The sequence below is a fragment of the Geospiza fortis genome, unplaced genomic scaffold (assembly GCF_000277835.1).
Source record: "Geospiza fortis unplaced genomic scaffold, GeoFor_1.0 scaffold208, whole genome shotgun sequence".
Taxonomy (NCBI): Eukaryota; Metazoa; Chordata; class Aves; order Passeriformes; family Thraupidae; genus Geospiza; species Geospiza fortis.
This window is the reverse complement of record NW_005054468.1, coordinates 216,829-224,487: the sequence shown is the minus strand read 5'-3', so window position 1 is coordinate 224,487 and position 7,659 is coordinate 216,829.

The following is a 7,659-nucleotide window of genomic DNA, read 5'->3' as shown; positions in this document are numbered from 1 at the left end:
AGAATTTGGATTTTTTTCCCCCTCCATTATACAGAGGGACATCTGCAAGGCGGGCAACTATAAAGGGTTTTAGAACATTCCAAGGATACTAAAAACGGAACTTCCTAGAAGAAAAGAGACACAAAAACCCCAAATTTAATCCTTCCCCCACCCCCCCCACCAGTAGAAATGCTGCAATATAATCACCCAAGACTAATTGTGAGTCTTTGTTTCCAGGAGCACACTCCATCCTCACAGCAAGGTCTAGAGATGCTTTACATATTCACTGGTGACTCAGACTGCTGCATTTGTCTCTGAAGACCTGCTTGACAGCTGCCACTCACAGGCACCACCTAAACAGATTTACAGCTCAGTGTGTCTTCCCCTCACTCCTGCCCACGGTGCGAATGAACAAAGGAACACGGTGGCCTAGCAAAGCAGGGTGGTTGCAGAGTGTGGTGAAGCCATCCTGCCTGTTTGCTCATCCAAATTTTCCTCCTCTTCTCAATCAAGAAGGGGAAATGCTTCTGACTTGGGGGTAAAAACCACAAGAACAAAGAAGAGAACGCCAGGGGACACATTTTGTGTGCACAGCCATCACCATTGAGTGGGTTGGGTTTTTTTTCAAGGAGCTGTGACACAGAGAAATGTCCTTTCACCGTTCAGCCCTCAGTGCTGCCTGGAAACAATGAGCCCTGCCAACTGCTGGCTGCTCTGCCAGGCTGGACAGGAACTGCACCTGTGGGATGTGCAACAAGGTGCCCAAGGTGTCCAAGGCAGTGGCATCTCCCTGCTCCTCTCCGTGGCAGAGGCGTCGCCAAGATACTCCCATGCTTTGCTGTAATTAATATTCCTGGGTTTAGGAGTTAAGTAGCATCTACAGAAAGGGATAACACTGCATCCTGGGGTACACAAGCTCTCCTGCCTTGAGAAAGATAATCTCTGTTGCTAAACTAATCCTTCATGCTGGCATCTTCCCAGATGTCAAGAGGAAAGAGAAGCCAACAGCAACCCCACTAGAATTTCTCTGTGCCACGTGCTGTGGGAAACCTGTTCCCTACAGAGGCTTATTTTTCTGTACAGCTGTAGCTCTGTGAGGCCTCCTTACACCTCATGATTGTTTAATCTAGACCCTTGTCTCCTGATCAGAAAAGCATTCAAATTGGCAAAATGGACATGAGAGGAACTTGTAGGTGCTGGTGGGTAAAAGTCAGGCCCCTTCTTCACCTGGTCTTGTTACTTCAGTACAAGAATTGAAGGCCCAGGACCCAGTGCAGATAATCTGGCATCTCATGGTGTCCCAGGAAAGGCAAACATTTCCACAGATCACAGACAGCAGAGACAACAGCAGCATCTGTTTACTCTGTCCTGTGTTCCCAGAGAGGGACTTTTATATATATTCCCCAGAGGCTCAGAAACCAGAACAAAAACATTTCCTCACAGCTGCTATTACCTTTTTTCCATGCTTCTGTCCCCAGAAAAAGCAGCAGAGCTATTTAGCTGCCATCCATTCCCCAGGCACACAAACTTGACCCACATGAGGCACAGAAAATACACAGACAGCACAAACAGAATGAAGGGGAAAAATACTCTTCTTCTGAGCAGCGGACACATTTCTCACAATAAATCTTCAACATACAAATAGCAGCAGCAGCAGCTCCTCCCCAGCAGACAGCAGGCCAAGTTATGGAGCAAAAATCACTCCAAGAAAACACGTTCAAAATTCAGGATCTAGGTTTGCTCAGTGGTGAGGGAGAGGAGGTTGTGCTGCTCCAGCTTTAGGTGTCAGCTTAAACATGTCTGTTCTCAGAAAGGTGCAACAAACCAGGGGCTTTTCCCTTTCCCCCTTGCCCAGCCCTGCCCCGGGCCCCTCCCGGCTCCCTGTGCAGCTGAACAACTCTTTGGGAGCCCAGGACAGCTCGGCTCGGGGGCCCTGCGTTATTTATGAGTTTGGAAATCAGAGCCCTTCGGTTCACTGCCAGTAAATGGCAGCGATTGGGAGGAGGTGGGGCGGGGCGAGGCTTGTGTGCAGCTCTTCATTCTCTGCTCCTTATGAAAAAAGAATCACTCCAGCCTAACTGGCCCATGGAGATAAGGATTTCAGACAATCTGCATTAGCCTGATAAGCCAGGTTTGCATTTCATAAAGATTGTTTGTTAAGAACCTCAGTAAAATAAAATACAGTCAGGAGGGCTTATCAGCACAACTCATTTCCACCCACACCACTCCGCCTGTCAGCGCTGACATTTTTTTTGCCCCCTATAAATTAAGGTCCCTGCTTATGTCCCAGGTCTCTGGGATGGAACACGGACCAGGGAGCAGTGGGGGAGGGCTGGGGAGGACAAGGAAGAATAGCCTGAAACCTCTCAGCTTCGACTGGTCACTGTTAGAGCTGTGGTGCTGATCCACAGGGTGTGGGAGGGCAGAAGTGCCCACCTGGTGGTAGATTTGGGTCCACCTGGGTCAAAAATCCACCTGGGCTGGATTTGCCCTCTCCAGTGCGAGCCAGAGCAGCTGGGCTGGCATCAGCAGCCTTCCCTCTTTGCACCAATGAAGGATCAGAACAGGAAAAAGGAGTTTATACACATTTCCCTCTATTTCATGTTTTCCCACTTCCTCATGATGCCTCAGGTTTTAGCTTTTGTATTTTTCAGATTCTGTGCTGCTTTAGTCTGAGCTTCACATTAGGACATAGTGAGCTCTCTTCACAGAGCAGGGAGACAAAACAATTCCTTCTCCAGCTGAGGACCAAGGACAAATGATCCAAATCTCAAGCCCAAGAGGATAAACAATGTGGGCTGAAGAGAGAAAAGCAAGGATGGGACTTCATGGGCTAAAGCTGTAATTGGACAATTAACTCCAATACGCAAATGGAACAGAACTTATAAAAGTGAGAGACCCCATGAGTAGTTGCGCATTTTGTGACCATTTTGGTTCATCTTGGGTGCAGCCCTGGCTGGGCTCTTGTGCTGCCCAAGGTGCTTCCATTGAGGCCTTTTAATAAATCCCTACTTTATTCTTCAGCTCCATCCAGTCTCTGTTCTAGGGCAGCCTTCACAAGGCATCACTCACATAAAAAAACCCACAACCCCTAACATGTGAAATTATGGACTCCCAAGACCCTGTCAGATTTCCCTCTTCACTCTTCACTCCTCCCTCCTCCCTCTTCAAACATGCCATATTTTGTTATAAAACAGCCTTGATGAATCACAGGAAACTATTAGAACACCCTCTGGTGCTCAGCTTTTCCTTCCCTTTTTTTCCCAGCGCCTGCAGTGTCTGCAGGGAACGCACCAAGGCCATTCTGTTAGGACCGTGCTGCCTTTCCAGGAGGGGGATGACCATTTCTGCACAGACCCTGGGCATTATTCAGGTTTTGACACTAATTCAGAGTCAGAAAATCCTTTTCCAGCCCCCTTTGGATGGAGAGTCCCAGAGAAAGGCAGCCACCCAAAAACAATTAACAAACACAGGGCCTTCCATGATTTAACAGCCAGCACAATTACAAAGTCACTTAATCTGTATCATCTGTTGTTTCTAGCTGCCATTGCTGCACACACTTTATTAGGGTTTTTTTTGGCAGAAAGACTTTAGCAAGGCAGAAAGCATCCTGGGAGGGCTTTGCATTTCTATCTCAGTCCTTGCTAATGCTGTGGAGTAATACAACAATTAGTGCCACAGGTAAGGACGACTCTCTCTCACATCTTTTAAGGACTCCAACCCTCAGCACGAGCACTGCTGACCATCACAAAAGTTGCATTAGGCCCCCTTTCAATCAGATTCCTCCTTTTCAGGCCCATTTGTGGGTGAAATCTGGGCCTGTGCAGCCACAGTGGCAAAGCCTGGTATCACTTCAGTGGATGTTCTCATGAAACTCCCTTGCCTCAAAAAATGAGATGGAAGATGGGGCAGTCTGGTCACCACTCTGGCCAAAATCCAAAGTACCCATCTCCAGGCTTCCACCAGCCTCATGCCAGCCTGCCAGATGAGATATTCATGGGGACTGGATAACAAACAGAGTTTCAGAACTGATATTGGGAGGGATGGGAAGATTTGGTGGTCAAAGAAAGAACAGGAAGCAATAATTTCTGGGCCTTTCCTTGTCTTGTTCACAGGAGATATTGTGGACCTTTACTCAGAGGTTAGGACACCTCCACTGTGCTGCAGGGGAAGGCAGGTCCCTGGAGGGCTGAGGGGCAGCAGATTAATTGGCTGACTTCATTAGCTGCTTGCAGCAAAGTGGCTGTAAAAGAAGGGGCTAACGATGGTCTCAGCACATTGACCTCAGCAACAGCTTTATCTCAGCAAGAAAGGAATTTCTTCTGATTAAACACCAAATGCACTACAGAGGCATCATTAACCCAGAGAAGGGGCTGCAGCAAACAGCCAGGGGCTAAAGGCATCAGCAGCACAGCAAAGTCATCACAGGTGGCTACAGGCAGCACATGGAAGGTGTTTGATGGAGATAGGTCCCACACTCCTTCACTGGTGTTCCTGTGTGTCCAGGTATGTTGGAGAGAGGGGATTGTGTTTACCATGAATGAATTTATAGACAGCACCAGGCTGGGTGGGATGTGGATCTGCTGGAGGGCAGGAGGGCCCCTGCAGAGGGCTCTGGACAGGCTGGATCCATGGGATGAGGGACAGCCACGGGAAGTGCTGGGTCCTGTTCTCAGGTCACAACAACCCATGGAGCTCCAGGCTGGGGGAAAGGGGCTGGAAAAGGCCCTGGGGGTGCTGTGCCAGCAGCTGGACCCAGCCCAGGGGTGCCCAGGTGGGCACGGTGGGCCCTCACACAGGGAATGGAGGGGCTGCAGCGTGGCCAGGGCAGGGAACGGAGCTGGGGAAGGGAATGGAGCCCCAGGAGAGGCTGAGGGAGTTGGGAAGGGGCCCAGCCTGGAGCAAAGGAGGCTCAGGGGGGCCCTTGTGGCTCTGCACAGCTCCTGCCAGGAGGGGACAGCCGGGGGGGTCGGGCTGTGCTCCCAGGGAACAGGGACAGGAGCAGAGGGAACGGCCTCAGGCTGGGGCAGGGCAGATTTAGCTGGATGTAAGGAAGAATTTTTTCACAGAAATGGTGATAAGACATTGGAATGGGATGCCCAGGGAGGTGGTGCAGTCACTGTCCCTGGAGGTGTTTAAGGAAAGGCCGAAGGTGGCACTCAGTGCTCTGTTTGGCTGACAGAGTAGTGATCAGTCACAGGATGGACTTGATGATCCCAGAGGTCTTTCCCAACCTACTTGATTCTCTTACATGTATTGATGAGGATCACCGAGCAAAACAGCACCTCCAAGGCAAGCCAAAAGCCCTCCTGACATCCTTTTCCCTGTCTGTCCTGGGACTGAGTCACAGAAGCACACTTTTCTTTCCAAGCACAGAGCAGGACACCTTGTTTTAGAGGAGTGGAGGCTGCATTGCACTGCTGCAGAGGATGTCAGACCCTGGAGAGGGCATGGTCCAAGGAAAAAAACACCTCATTTTCTTCCAAATAATGCAGGAGAACCCACTGCATCACTTCACTGGGCGGGTACAGGGGTATAATCTGCTGACCTCTCACCCCCAGAGAGGGATGGGGAGGAGATCAGGGGGAAAAAACCCTGTAAAATTCATGGGGTGAGAAAAGAACAGTTCAGTGACTGAAAACAAAGTGAAATACTAACAATGCTGATAACAACAATAACAGTAATAATAGTTGCAATAGTAATGAGAGAGAGCAAACACCAAAAGTAAGTGGTGGACAGCACAGTTTGCTCACCACCCATAGACTGATGCCTATCCCACCCCCCCAGCAGTGATAAGCCCACCCAGCCAACTTCCCCCAGTTTATGATAGTCTCTGAAATATCCTCTGAACCCAGATATTCTCTGAAACCTTTGGATTGTTCAGATCACCTGCCCCAATGGCTTTTTATGCACCTGCCCACTGGTACAGCATGAGGAACTGAAACATCCTTGATTTAGGGTATAAATTACATAGCAAGAGCTAAAACACAGGCATGTTATCAACATTCATTCTCACACCGAATCCAAAATCACAGCAACACACCAGTTACTGAGAACATTAGCTCTGTCCCAGCTGAAACCATGATAATAAAGAAATTTTTTCACCAGATGTCTGGTCAGTCACGGAGGGGTCCCTTTCCACATGACACAAATGTATCTTGGCTTCCTAAAATAAAGTAATTAATTAAAATAAATCACAAAAAAAAAAAAGGGGGATAAAAATACAAACACCAAACCCAACAGCCTGGCCTGGCTCCTGTCTTTACTGGCTGGTCCCTATTTTATCTTCTCTCCCTTTCCCTGTTTGTTCAGAAATCCCTCTTCCAGTGCAGCTGAGAAATGTTGTTACCAACAGGCGACCAAGCCTGAATGCTGACAATGCGAGATGATTACAGGAGCCCAGAGAGCAAACACACAGATTTTTTTAAATAAAGAAAATGCTCCTGCTGCCCCAACCAGCTCCTGAGACACTGCTCTGGACAATGGCAGTGATAAAGAAGGGCTGGTGTCAGCTCAAGGAGGGAGGCCACACAGTTCAACAGTAGCTCCTTGTGGAAGCTGCTTTACTCAAGAGTTTTGACTTTTCTGATAGGAAGTGGATGGGTGAAAGGCGCTGTAATTATTTGCTTTATGTCAAAGAGGCCCACTTGGCTTATCCTGGGCTTGAAGTGGAAGGAACAGAAATGGCTGAGCTTAGGAAACACAATGCTATTAAGGAAAGATTATCAGCTGGTGTAAATCATCTGCTGGTGCCACTTTACCAAAACAGCTGATGTACATCAGTGAACACAAGTGCTAGGAAGACTTTGTACTTCCACGTAATTTCTCAAGTTCCCTTGCTCTGTTCTGCAATTCACAGAGTAACAGAAACACACAAAGAGGAAGGAAACAAGCCTGAGCAGCCGGGCAGCTGCCCCTGAGCTTCTTGAACTGCTGTGAGAGCTCAGGGAATTCTGCTGGGGAGGAATAAAGGACAGAAACACATCCCTGAGAGACACTGCATTGTGACAGGCAGTCACCTTGGAAGGAAGGTGTCTGTGTTGTTACACATCTCGTTCATCTGTGCACAACACACAATTACAGTGGGCACTGCAAAGCAGAGACTGGTTTTCTCTGCTTTTTTTTCACCATTTTCTAGAGCTGACAGATTTCAGACTTCTAGAGAATTCTAAAGCAACAAAGGATTGTTTAACACCAGCAACCAGCATCTCCCAGGTTCTGCTTCAACAGCAAGGGTGTAACAAGACAAGCTACTACTTTTTCATCTGGACAGCAGAGAAAGACAATCAATACTTCCAGGATCCTCTCCTGCCTGCATCAGCACAGTTTTGCCCATTTTCTGTGTCTGAGGTTAAAAGAGCAGCATGGAAGAACAGACACAGGCCCTTCTGTCAGAATATGGCTCCTGGACAGGTAAAAAGCATCAGCATCTCCCTCAGAGCCTCTGTGCAGCCAAGCATTGTCCATCCCATGACTGTGCTGCAGCCTCAGCTTGGATCAGACACACCCTTTTTGGAAGAACTGCATTCACCCTTTTGGTGCAAACAATCACATTTTTTTCAAGTGTTCAAGATGCTGCAGTTTTCTCTCATTTCCCCTGAGAGCATCACTCCCAGCGTGAGCTCTAGTGTCAGATTCCAGAAATAGATCCTTCCTTAAGCTCATATACAAATGATTATT